We start from the raw sequence: 14,209 nt of genomic DNA, 5'->3' as shown, positions 1-14,209 counted from the left end.
AAACAGATCAATGGCTTTGTGGACACGAAAAACCACTGGGGGATGGGGCGGAGCGAGTGAATATGCCTCTAACCCGCTTTGAATCCTGACACCAGACCATGCCGGATTGGGGAGATAGCCACCGCCCTATGAGCTTGGCATAAACTCTGATGTGGATGGAGAAGTAATGGAGGACTTGGGAGAGCCCCACCACACCACAAAAGGCCACCCAAGTGAAGCCAGCAGCGCAAACGTAAAAGACCTAAGCATACTGCAGCACCTCTCCCCACAACGGGACTAACATTGGATGTGCGCAGCCCTTCGAGGGATCCGACGGACCCGATCGGTGCCGTCTATCCATGGATGCTGGGACTGAGACGAGCACAGGGGCTCAGGGAACTCGGGACACTGGTAGACCTAGAGCCCTGTATCACTGTATGATGTTTGCAAAAGCTCACTAGCTTCTGCTAAAGGCAGCAGCGTTATTGGGTGGATTGCTGTCAGGAGTCCCTGCTCCCCCGGATATAGCGATAAACTACAAAACATTTAAATCAATGAGTCTATACTAGGTGCAGCAAGGAAAAAAATACAGATCGTCCAGGATGTCAACCAAACTACACTGGCGAAAAGAAGGCAGATGAAAGTGGTAACTGAAGAACTCCTGAAAGAGACATTAGATATATGTTTATATACCCCTTTTGACTACAGTACAGAGTAGAAGGTACGAGTTTCACCACAAAAGTGGGCTTAACACTGCTGGGCCTCCCATCACAAATGCTGGAACAAACAAGGGAACACAGATTGAAGGGAAATCCCCAGAGAGAACAAAAGCAAGAATCCTGGCAAACCAAGAATACTAAAAAGGCTAGTAAAACCACTTGGTGAGGACAAGGAACAAACTGCTGGTCGTATAGACCTGGGCAGATCGTAATGATCCCAGGTAATAAGCTGAACTAGTAAGAAAGCTAGCCCTTGAGACATAACCTGGGGCATCCAGATGGTAAAGCATGGTGAAATTCTCCTTGGACAATGAAACAACAAATGACTTAAACACAAACCACAGTGAGATATCAGGCCTGCCTGCTTCTCCCTAAGATACTGTATTATACAGTTATTTGTTACTATGGCCAGTTCGAATACGAAGGAAGATGTTGGATGTTTAGGACGGGGTACGGGCTGGAAGTCTACCAAAGGGTCAATTGCATGCCTTATATGCAAGACAAGTTGGGAATTTGTGAAATACAAACCACAATGTTCTTGGGACATCGGACAGTATCAGTTAGTGAATAGGGAAAATACTGATACAAATCAGGTGACAATACTCATGGCTACATCCTCAAAATGCATCCATCAACAACAAAGATAGCCCATCAGGGAAAAAAGGCTTGATAAGAGAATATGACTGATAAACTCGGCTCACTTTGCGTACAAGGCCTCAGCACGCTTAAAAAGAGGGAACAACATCTTCAAGTGAATTGTAGTGACTTTGTCTTCAAATAGTAGGAAACTAACTTATTAAGGGTGGACAAATATAGACTACGCTATAGGGACTACCCTTTGCAACTTCACGCCACAGCAGCAAGTAAGAAAGTGCAATTAGGCTTACTATTTCATTAAGACGTAGCCTTTCAAACATTAAGCTGTAGTAGTGACCTGGTCAAGACAGATATGTGATAGTCCGAGGGGACCTACAGGGCAGGAGGCTGACAATAGTCTTTTTTTCTATGTGCCCAACACAGCCCTGGAACCGGTCATGCTTAATTTCTCCAAGTAAGACTACATATTTGCATCCTTGGGCCTTATGCCCCACGCATACAAAGGAAATACTTCGACAACAAATCAAGGAACAAAAGGAGCAAAAGGGGCAGTGGATCCAAAAACAAATGCAAGTAACACGCAAGAAGGAGTACAAACAAGATCACAGAATCCATTGGCTCCTCGCAAAACTTAGTTGTAAACCTTACCTATACAGATCTTTCTACCGATTGAACAAAGGTTTGCATTTTTATCCTACTAATTCTTATGACTATTTCACCACCATTGTGGACTTATACCACTTTTGCAGAAAATTAAAACAAAAAAAATACTTTTCACTTTTGGAAGTGCCAAAACATCCTACTTATCAACCAGTACCATCTGACTTATCGGTACAACTAGTCGAGCAGACAGTAGATCTACTTAATATTCTTGACCCCAAAAGAACAATTTACTTCAGAATCTTTTGCTTTGGAACAGGAAATCACAATGGGCTTGTCTGAAACAACTTCACTAAAACCCAAATCTCAATTTCTACCAACACTGGCATCGGATAATGTGATAGATTAAAGTTACGCAACAGGATCTCAGATGCATTTACCTACACGGTACAAAATCTAAAATATCATATAATGTGTCTCTCAAACAAAAATTAGCACTAAAGGAACTGCAAAATAATCCCAACATAGTGGTCAAAGCCTCAGACAAAGGAGGTAACATAGTGCTACTAAGAACAGAGGACTACATGAAAATGGCTATGCAACACCTAGAGGACATCGAATGTTACGCAAAACTTTCAACAAACCCACTTCCACAACTACAGAAAAATTAGCAGATCATGAGCCAACATTGTCGAGACACAGACTTATTAAGAGATAAAGAATATTCTTACATGATCACACCATTTCCAATTATCTCAATATATTTTCTACCTAAAATTCATAAACCTTTCACAGACATACCAGCCTGTCGTCCTATCATCAACAGTATAGGTTATTTTACAGAGCATATTTCTGAGTATATTGATAATCAGCTCCAACCACTCACAATATCATTGTCTTCCTATATCAGAGATACCAAGCATATCATTCAACAATTGGACACAATTTTCTGGGAATCTGACTTTTGGCTCGTTACTATGGATGTTTCGGCACTCTATACTAGTATCCTGTATACCAAAGGCTTACAAACAACTGACTACTTTTTGAAAACGAGATCCATCTCATATCAAGATCAAAATAACATGATCCTCGAAATGCTGCATTTTACTCTGAGCAACAATATTATTATTTTCAACAAACAATTATACAAGCAGATCCAAGGGACCGCCATGGGTGCCAAGTTCGCCCCATTGTATGCTAACTTTTACATCGGGCACTATGAACTTGAGCATGCATGGCAGCATCCCACTTTCACAGACAATGTCATATTTTGGGCGCGGTACATTGATGACATTACTATGATTTGGAAAGGTAGCACAATACAACTTCACCAGTACTTTGAATACCTTAACAACAATTCCTATAATCTCAAACTATCTACTCAATACAGTCAAGTATCAGTCAACTTTCTGGACATCAACATCTATATATATGAAAGCAGGATACACACCACTCTATATATCAAACCGACTGCAGCAAATAGTACTTTACACGTGACCAGTAATCATCCTACCCATGTAATCAACAATATTCCTTTTGGAGAGATGCTCAGAGTCAAACGCAACTGCACAACTGAACAGGAATTCCATAAACATGTATCCAATACCATGTAAAACTTTAAAGCACGAGGATATAGCCAGACCTTAATTCAGAAAAGCTTTCAAAATAATTTACCAGAACTAGAGCACAATTCTTGCAAGATAAAAAAAACTGATCTGGAATCTGGCAAAACACAGAGAACAAGATTTATAACCACATACAGTACTAATAACGGGGTGATCAAGAAAATCCTATCCAAAAAGAGGAACATTTTACAAGTAGACAACGATCTAAACTCAATTTTGGAAAACCATCCGACTATCACCTTCCGCAAAACTCGTAGCCTTAAGAACCAACTTAGTCCATTTCATTATCAACATCAACCAGAAACACCAGCATCCATGTGGCTAAAACCACCAGCACGAGGGAATTATAAGGGTGGCAACTGTCAGCTTTGCAAATATTCTGATCACAGAAAAAAGAATATTACATTACCCAACGGTAATAAGGTTGATATAAAGAGGTTCATCAGCTGCGACAGTAAGTTATGCATAGAAAGTACCATCCGGAAATTAAAAATCAGAATTGGCTAGCACATCATAGCAATTAACAACAAGGACACAAGATCACCATTAGCAATGCATTTTCTAGACCAGAATCATATACAACAGCTTGATTTACTCATGTTTTTTGGTATCACAAAGCTAATTGCTCCAGCAAGAGACGGCAATCTAGAACATATGCTAGGGAAAGAAGAAGCACAATGGATATGTGTTATGTAATCGTGTCACTCTGGTCTGAACTCGGACCAGGAACTCTACCACTTTCTTTGAACTATTACAATTTTTTATACTGATTTACCCTTAAGGAACACTTTGACTCCCTTTGCAAAAAAAAATGACATTTTTCTTTGTCTCAAATATGTTGATGTATATAGGCCATATACTTTAAGATGTTCAGCTTTCCCTCAGGCAACCCATCAGTGTTTTAATTGTTGCATTACTGCGGAATATTGTGCATTTACCTGACTATGCTTGCATTAAAAACTAAAGACAAAACAAACTTCTGGGGCACATAATTATTTACTTTTTTAAATTATTGGTACAACTTGAATCATAAAAAAAAAATATATAATTTGAATAAGGATCCGGTTCCCTATCCAAAATGGCAACCGCTTGTATGCGAATGACATCATTGCGTCATCATGCACGTTTACGCGATGGCGTCATTGCGTTGCATAAATAAGGCTCGATTGCTGCGAAAAATATGCCAATCATACCATTGCGTTCCACACGGAAAACAGCATCTTGCTTCCAAGGTAAGCACAAGATGAAGATTTCTCACCAGGTCCCATAGTATATAAAACATCTTTTGGCTTAAACTAAATACGGAACTTCCTGGACCACCTAATATTATAATAACTTGTCTTTTGACACAGGAAATTGAATTTGTGAACATATTGATTTACCCGTGGTCCTGGCCTTCATATGAAAACTAGTGAGTATATATTTTTCTTGAGAAACATTAGATATATAAGTATTTACAAGTCCCCACAACATTGTTCTGTCTTGGTTTTGCAGGCATTCCCTAGAACATGATCTTCATTTTGAAACCTTTCACTTCTCTAATTGACCTACACAGTCAATAGAAATTAATGCATAATCACCTCATCATCTTCCCAAAAAAAGATCAAATATTGTACCTCCTGAAGAACCACCTTAAATGACAGGTTGGGAAGCACGTGTCGAGGTTCATAATTTGATACAAGCCTCTGGCATGAAGTTCAAGTATTTGGAAATAATGGACTAATTGGGAAACTTCAGTGAAATCAACTGAAGTTTGAGGTTTTATGTTTGACACAATTGATGGATACTTTGTAATAACCAGTGAATGATTAATCAAAATCAATACCAATTGAACATCTAAAAAACAAAATACTGGAGACACTCTGAAATAATCAGTGAATTAAACTGATCACTTCAAATTCTAACCTGTGTTGATTTCTTTTTTTTTTTTCAACCATCCAACTTAGCGCAATTTGAGACTTGTATTTGTTTGTAAGAGGGAACAACATCTTGAAGTGAGTTGGAGTGACTTTGTCTTTAAATATTAGGAAATTAACTTATTAAGGGAGGACCAATATAGGCTACGCTATAGGGACTACCCTTTGCAACTTCACGCCACAGCAGCAAGTAAGAAAGTGCAATTAGGCTTACTATTTTCAGACGTAGCCTTTCAAACATTAAGCTGTAGTAGTGACCTGGTCAAGACAGATATGTGATAGTCCGAGGAGACCTACAGGGCAGGAGGCTGACAATAGCCTTTTTTGTATGTGCCCAACGCAGCCCAGAAACCGGTCATGCTTAATTTTCTCAAGATTTTGAGATTAATGTGCGACGGTGAGATATTTATCCTAGCCAACATGATTCTAGTCATGGATGGCTCAACACGTCGATCAGCTCAAAACAAATACTCCACCATTTGTACAGCCACACATAGATTAAAACAGTCATTCACAGAACTTAACCTTATAGATTGATTGTGTTTGCGGCACCCAAGGGACAAGGTGTACTTTCACTACTCTCATGTCCATAAATCGGTCTCCAAGTAAGACTACATATTTGCATCCTCGGGCCTTATGCAGAAGCTGTATAGCGTGTCTCTGATGGACCACAGTATGTGCTTGGCCTCCTTTCAGAATCTTCTAAACAAGCGAAGATCTCAAACCTGGTGCCTACCACCAGAAATCTTAAGAGACATGGTATGTCTAGAAGATCTCAAACAGACAGACTACTTATCTCTCAATAAACCTGAAAATACATACATAGATAACCATAGGTACACCCTAAAAGCGGTGGGGAGGGGATGCATAATTGGTAGCACGGCTGTTCTAAAACGAACAAGAGGGCACATAGAAGAACAGCTTGTAGAAGAGATTAAGGAAAAAGAAAATACATACCAAAACCGCCCATCAAGTATGATACACATGCAACTAGCTATCGCAGAAAATCATCTACACTTGTTAAGAACCCAGAAAGGTGAACACACACCCCTGCGTTTGAAACACAGCTTCTATAAATCCAGCAACAAACCAGTGAAACTATTAGCTAATCTTTCTAACATTTATTTTTAATTATTAGATTTCCGATACATACAATGCAGAAGTAACACTTTATGAAGGCCAAGTTACAGCATGACATTGCAATTCCGTTTTTTACAATATTTTAACTGTTTGCTTAACGCAGCCGTTTAACTTTCGAACGGAGAGTGCGAGAGATGGAACCAACAAACAAAAAAACAAAAACAGCCTGGAAAGTAACACATTGCCATCAGTGTGGTGCCTAAGCTTGGCTGCCCTGTAGATCTCCTGCAGTGAATTCAGACTTTATTGGTTCATGGTTTAATCAGGTGCTTGAAGAGTAACAGTTGGAAAAACATTTGTTCTTTATCAGTCACATGTTCCAAGAAAAGCCCCCTATACGTGAGAATTTAGGCATTTGTGCCGCAACTAGTGCTGATAGTTTCTCCATCCCCATCAATTCCCACACTTTCACCCACCAATAAGCAATGTACGGTCCCTCTGCTACCTTCCAAAAGCGTGCACGGGTGTTTGTCTGCCATCAGTAGTTGGGAGATTAGGTCTGCCCTAGCTCCCGACATTGGGAAGGAGCCATCATCGGGGGCCACCTAGCAGTAGGACCAGCGGATACATGGGGAGATGGGTGCCTGTGATCTCTTTGATTTTAGAGCGAACCTCCAGAACAAAATGACTTTTACGGGGCGATGCCACCACATGTGAGCAAGGTCACCCAGCTGCCCGCATCCATGCCAGCATCTATCGGAGTAGGTGGGGTGCATTGCGTGCAAGCGCTGCGGGGAGAGATAACGGAAGCACAACTTGAGCGCCTCTTCCTTCACTACGGTGCAGCGCAAGCTTTTATGAGCTCTAGTCTATATCCTCAAGCAGGACTCCCCTGAAATTTCCAGGCCCAATTCCTTTTCCCATGCCGACATGCAAGGGAACTTTTCCTCCGGCTTGGCATTTTCTAGAAGCTTATAACATGCCGATATTCTATGTGTTTTTTGTCCTTCTAATACTTTAAATTCTATGCCTGTTGGGGGTGGGTTTCAGCCTGTCGAACCGTTGCGTTAGTCACCCAATTACGCAATTGGCCATAGCGCAACTGCTCAGATTCTGGCAGTTTGAACTTATCCCCGCAATCTCAGTAGTTCACTAGAGTTCCAGAGCTGGAAGGCTCTTACTTGCAGACCCGGGGTGAATGCTGGGGTTTGGGTGATCGTTTAGAATGGGCCCAAGCCCGATTTAAAACCCTTCGGAGTGCAAACTTTGTCCCATTTCTGAAGCATCGCTAGGGTGGTAATCGCCGACGTATTCCACATCTATGACAGTAATCAGCACAGCTGTGCTGCTTCGGAAAATCTTTCGGCTCCTGCGTCAATGACGTCGATACGCCGCCCTCGAGGACCTCCTCCGACGGCCGACCTCACTGGATGTTATAAGTAGGACGCACGACGCTCGTAGCCTCAGTTCCGTTTTTTCCGCGTACGTGTTCACTTCGGAGATCTCGGCGTGCCTCGACTCTTTGGAGTTTATGTTCTTTATCGGTTCTTCGAACCTGTTCGTTTGTGAAGTTATCCTTCGTGATGTCTACCTCGTCTTCCACCCAGCGTCCTGGCATCAAAAAATGCGGGGACTGTGAGTCCAAGATGTCGGTCACGGACTTGCACGACGCCTGCCTCTGGTGCTTAGGGGAGGCCCACGATACGGACGACTTTGTCGACTGGCAGTCGCTCACGGCCAAGGCCTTGTGGGAACGCAAGAAGAAGCTGTCGGTAGGTCGGGTGTCTAAGCCCCGGAAGTCGAGGTCTACGGGGCTTTCGACAGATGACTCAAGAGGCGACTCTCCGCGTCGTCGTCGGAAGTCCAGTGGGTCTCCTTCCAGGAGTCGGTCTCGCCACTCCTCCGCCTCTTTGAGGCATTCTCGCAAGCGGCAGCATCAGTCGCCTTCCCCGTCCTCTTCTGAGGATTCCGCCCATCGGCGGGTTGCTTATCCCACCATGCAAGCGACACCAGAGGAATGGGCATCCTTCGGGAAGCAGATGCTAGCGATTCTTGAATCGCAGGGCACCAGTCCGTCCGTGCCTCCGAGCGGGGTCTGTCGGCACCGGTCGAGAGACACCGCTCGTACACCCTCGGGCTCGGGTGGTCGGCACGGCTCGCGGGAGAGGTCCCGCTCGGACAAGGGTAGCCGTTCTCACCATGCCCGTTCCTCGACGCGCGAGTCCGTGTGATCCTGGGCCGTCTTCGAAGAAGACGGTGACGCCTGTGGCGCCGAGGTCGTCGACAATTTCTCTCGAGGCTCTGCCTCCGAGGGGGTCGTCGATGCTGTCGGCGCCTAGGTCCTCGAGAGACAAGCTCAGAGCTCCGGCTTCGAGGCCTGTGTCGATGCTGGGGGCGCTGCAGCTGACATCGACGCTGATTCGCTAGACGTCATTTGTGTCGGCGCCGGCTCGTTCGGTGCCCTTGACGCCTTTCGAGGCAGTGGTGTCAGAAGGGCCCAGTGGCACGGCGTTAGCCCATAGAAAGGCTCTGGCTAAGGTCAGGCACAGCTTTGGTCCCCAGGTGTCTTCCTCTCACCGCCTGGAGTACATTTCAGAGGGTGATGAAGGCTCTGATGAAGGCTTGGTTCCGGGTACGGCACCAGATGAGCTTATCTCGGGCCATAGCCAGTTTGATGACCTGAGGCAGTCACCGCATGATGCCAGTGGACTGGACACCTCTCCGGAGGTGGAGTTTTGTAGGCCGGAGCCTGGCACTCATGCCGATTCTTCATATTGGCGCCTTATGTCTCGGGTCACTGAGTACTTGGGTTGGTCAGCTCCCCCAGGGGAGTTCGTTCAGGATGATCTCACGGACTGCTCCGGAGAGTCTCCCGACAGTGGGCAAGTCTTTGTCGCGAAAATACTGTCCGGCAAAGCAGGCGTCGTATCCTACCATCCCTCCGGATAGGCACGACAAACGTTTTGACGGCTGGGCGAAGAAAGTGTTTTCTTCAGGGGGTATGGCGCTTCAGGCGGCCAACTCCATATGTGCCTTGTCTCATTTCACACACACTCTGTGGAACTGTGTTGCATTAGCGGCTGAACATATTCCCGAAGGGGACGAACGGGATGGTTTTCTTGCTATGGTTCAGGATGGCAAGGATGCCATGTGTGAGGCCGTTCAGTCGGGTTTGGACATTGCTGAATGCGTCAGGAGGTCCATGGCGGCGAGCACCATAATACGCAGGTTTGCGTGGTTGCGGAAGTCTGGGTTCGCTCCTGATGTGCAGTCCCGGCTCCTCAACATGCCCTTTGACGGTGAACATCTTTTTGACAGCAAGGCTGACGAGAGTCTTGAGAGGTTGCAGACCTCCAAAGCTGCAGCGAAGTCGTTGGGCGCTGCAGTTCGACAACCTCTGCCTTTTCGTCCTAGGGGACAGCAACGGAGGGGAGGTTCCTTTCGCTATTACTCGTCCTTCAGTAAAGCGAGAGGAGCTAGCAGTCAAAGAGGCCACCGTAAGAGTGCCAGAGGTGGAAACAAGGGTACTCGAGGTGCCAAGGCCGCTCGAGCAGTTGCCTCTTTGCCCTCAGGCAACGCCGCAGCCGCTACCACTCGGCCATGAGGCCAGATCCCATGGTTCGCCGGTTGGGGGAAGGCTGGCGCAGCATCTTGTAGAGTGGCGAGCCATTACTTCAGATGTGTGGGTTCTGGAGATCATAACCCACGGCTACTGTCTTCCCTTTCGGCAGAGGCCTCACGACAATCCACCTGGGAACCACTTTGAAGAGTCCGGATCCGCTCCTTGCGCAGGAAATTCAAGCCCTGCTGGAGAAAGGCGCCATGGAACTGGTGCCTGTAGCGGAGAGGAACAAGGGATGGTATTCCCCTTATTTTTTGATTTCAAAGAAAGATGGGGGATTGAGACCCATCATGGACTTGCGCGGTTTGAACAAACTCCTCAGGAAGGACAAGTTCAAGATGGTTACTCTCTCTCAAGTCCTCCAGGCCCTTCAACGTCAGGACTGGTTGGTGTCTCTCGATCTCAAGGATGCTTACTTCCATGTGCCGATCCATCCCAAGCACAAGAAGTACCTGAGGTTCGCGGTTGGCGACTCGCACTTTCAGTTTCGGGTCCTGCGGTTCGGATTGACCTCCGCCCCAAGGGTTTTCACCAAGGGTTGTGGTGGTGGTGGCAGCGCATCTCAGGAAAGGGGGGATTCACGTCTACCCCTACCTGGACGATTGGTTGATCAGGGGGAGCTCTCCCGAGCAAGTCCTGGATCATCTGTCCGTCACCTGCCACTCCCTTCACAAGCTGGGCTTCTACCTCAATTTAAAGAAGTCCCATTTGACACCAACACAGCGGCTCCAGTACATCGGAGCAGTGCTCGACACATCCCTGGGGCAGTGTTTTCCTCCCCAGGTGAGGGCTCTTCACATTCTGCAGATGGTGCACAAGTTTCAACTTGCCCACAATCTCCCATCGTCCAAGTTCTTGTGATTGCTCGGCCTCAGGGTATCCTGCATTCTTCTGGTGCCAGAGGCTCGTCTGCGGATGAGATCTTTGCAGTGGGCACTCAAGCTCCAGTGGTCTCAGTCCTCCCGCAGGCTGTCGTACCCTGTTCAGGTGCCGCCCTCGGTCGCCCAGGACCGTCTGTGGTGGGCTGTCGAAGGCAATCTGATGAAGGGGGACCCATTTTGGCTGCCCTGGCCGGAGGTGACGATCGTGACGGACGCATCCCTCACGGGATGGGGAGCTCATGCCAACGAGTTGACAGTCAGCGGTCGTTGGTCTCTGTCGGAGTCCAGGCTCCTTATCAGTCTGTTCGAGCTGAGGGCCGTCAGGCTTGCCCTGAAGGCTTTTCTGCCGACTGTGCGAGGAAAGAGTGTCCTGATTCTAACGGACAACACAGTGGCCATGCACTACCTCAACAAAAAGGGGGGGCGGGGTCACTTCCTCTGTGCAGGGAGGCCACCCAGCAGGAAGTTTGGATCTAGGCTGTTCATCTGGCCGCAGACGACAACGAGACGGCGGACGCTCTGAGCAGACAGAGCACGATCTCTCACGAGTGAGAGTTGGCTCAGGAGATTCTCCTGGAGATCTTCGCCCTTTGTGGGACCCCTCAAGTGGACCTCTTCGCCTCCAGTGTCAACCGGAAGTGCGAAAGGTTCTGCTCGCGGGAATTTCCTCCAAAAGGAGCCTTAGGAGACGCGTTCGTGGTGGAGTGGTCATTCCCACTGCTGTACGCGTTTCCTCCAGTCCCCGTCATCCCGCAAGCACTGCAGAGGTTACGGAGGTTCGGTTCCCGGATGATCCTCATTGCTCCGGTGTGGGCCCGGAGGACGTGGTACCCGGACCTTCTCGACTTGTCCATCTGCCCGCCACGTCGTCTTCCCTACCGAGACGATCTGCTCTCACTGGAGGGGGGTCAGGTTCTCCATCCAGAGGTCAGATCCCTCAACCTTCACGCTGGCTTCTGAAAGGTTGAGGTATAAGGATTAGGACCTCCCTGAAGACGTGATGGAGGTGTTGCTCTCTGCCAGGCGGCCGACAACGAAGTCTCTGTACCGTTGCTGTTGGAGAAAGTTCTGCGACTGATGCAGAGTTAAGAATGTGGATCCTTTTGAATGTGACATTCCCATGGTTCTGTCTTTTTGCTTTCCTTGGCCCACAGGGGCTTGCAAGTGGGGACCATTAAAGGTTACCTGGCGGCGCTGTCCATATTTAAGCGCTCGTCTGAAGAATGTTCCTATCTTAAGATTCCTTTAATTTCTCAGTTTTTGAAAGGGCTCACTAATGTGTTCCCTCCGTCACCTTTTCTGGTGCCCGGTTGGGATTTGAACCTTGTTCTTAAGTTTCTTATGGGTGCGCCGTTTGAGCCTTTGCATTCTTGCCCTTTGAGACTTTTAACTCTGAAAACTGTGTTTTTGGTTGCGGTTACTTCCGCTCGCAGAGTGAGTGAGTTACAGGCACTTACAGTTAAGCCACCCTTCACTGTGTTTCATAAGGACAGGGTTGTCCTCAGAGTTCGTCCTTCTTTTCTTCCGAAGGTGGTTTCGGAATTTCATTTGAGCCAGAAGGTTGTTGTTCCGGCATTCTATCCTCCTCCACATCCTGGTAAGGAAGAGGAGAGGCTCCATAGGCTTGATCCTAGGAGAGCGTTGAGCTTTTATATTTCGCGCCTGTTCCGGGTCAGGGTGGACGATCAACATTTCATTGGTTACGCTGGAAAGCGTTTGGGACAAGCTGTGACGAAACAGACTTTGTCTCGGATTATTTTAGCTATCTCTGAGTGTTACCGCTTGGTGGGTAAGGACCCTCTGGCTGGCTTGCGGGCCCATTCTACCAGGGAAGTGGCTGCATCTACTGCCCTGCAGAGGGGTGTTCCTTTCGTCACATCTGTGATGCAGCCACCTGGGCTTCAGTACATACTTTTGTACGGCACTACTCCCTCGATTCCATCCGAGGGCAGGATCTGGCCTTTGGCAAGGCAGTCCTTTATTCCGCAATTTGATTGGGCATGCTAAATTTGTGTTCTAAATTCTTTTCCCACCTCTTTGCTTGGTACTGCTTTGGGAGTCTGTCATAGATATGGAATACGTCGGAGAACCCAATCCCCTCGAAGAACAAGTTACTTTCTTACCTGGCAACGTTCTTTCGATGGGATGGTCCGACGACGTATTCCATATCGCTCCTTCCCTACCTTCCCCACTGCAGAATTATTTTTGCGATTGCAGCTTGCGTTCCGCAAGGCCTTGTGTGTCTGACTGGCAGAAAACAGGTGGCACACGTTCTGGGGGAAAAAACTACAATTGAGGCTATGGGCGTCGTGCGTCCTACTTATCACATTGGGTGACGTCGGCCGTCGGAGGAGGTCCTCGGGGACGGCGCATCGACGTCATTGACGCAGGACGCAGACGCCGAAGATTTTCCGAAGCAGCACAGCTGTGGACATTACCTGTCATAGATATGGAATACGTCGTCGGACCATCCCATCAAAAGAACGTTACCAGGTAAGTAAGTAACTTGTTCTTTTTAAAGCTACAGCGATTTAGGTGCCTTGTAGATTTATTTCTATCAAACACAACGTCTCTAGCCCATGATTTAAATGGCCTCCAATAAGGCAGCTAGAGCTTTAGGTAAGGTGGACAGGGAGTTCTGCATTAGGCCATGGCAGGGCCAAGGCGCAGTGTTTGGTGCTGCTCTGGGGGCATGACACGCTCTCTGGTTCCTGCACTGATTGAGGCCATGCACACTTGGACCTATCGCACACTTGGACATATGTCAGCTGCAGAGTCCCTGCAGCGGTGAAGTGCACGGCAAGGCAAGGGCGCAGTGTTTGGCACCGCAGGTGTTCTGTGCAGTGACGGATCTGAGTAAGGTTAACCCGGCACAACCTTCAAAACCCTCTCTGAAGATTTGAGGTGAGAGCAAGGTGAAATGTAAGCTGGGATTGAATTGGAGACGCCAACAGAACATTGTGGTGGGTGACTGTTGGCCTAGTAATTTGCAACATTGGCAACCTCAGGGCCACCGTAGTCGCCACCTCCTGGCACTGTCAACCCCCTGACTATATTTCAACATCTACCGAGTAAGCAAGAACCAAGGGATGCCTTTTCAGACAAATGTTTACACTGGTTACGCACCGTTAAAGGTTTCATGTTTGTGTCCAAGGAAGCCATGGTGGGCTGTTGCAAAATGCCCAGTGAT

The 14,209-nt window shown here is 47.0% G+C and overlaps 1 protein-coding gene across 4 annotated transcripts in view; it reads left to right on the top strand.

The window, feature by feature from the left end:
* LOC138538879 (glyoxal reductase-like) overlaps positions 1-14,209 on the top strand; it is a 1,290,729-nt gene that overhangs the window by 584,138 nt on the left and 692,382 nt on the right. The gene's annotated exons all lie outside the window — the stretch shown is intronic.

The sequence above is a fragment of the Ambystoma mexicanum genome, chromosome 1q (genome assembly GCF_040938575.1).
Source record: "Ambystoma mexicanum isolate Mex_15411 chromosome 1q, UKY_AmexF1_1, whole genome shotgun sequence".
NCBI lineage: Eukaryota > Metazoa > Chordata > Amphibia > Caudata > Ambystomatidae > Ambystoma > Ambystoma mexicanum.
This window is presented reverse-complemented; position numbering and strand designations above follow the sequence as displayed.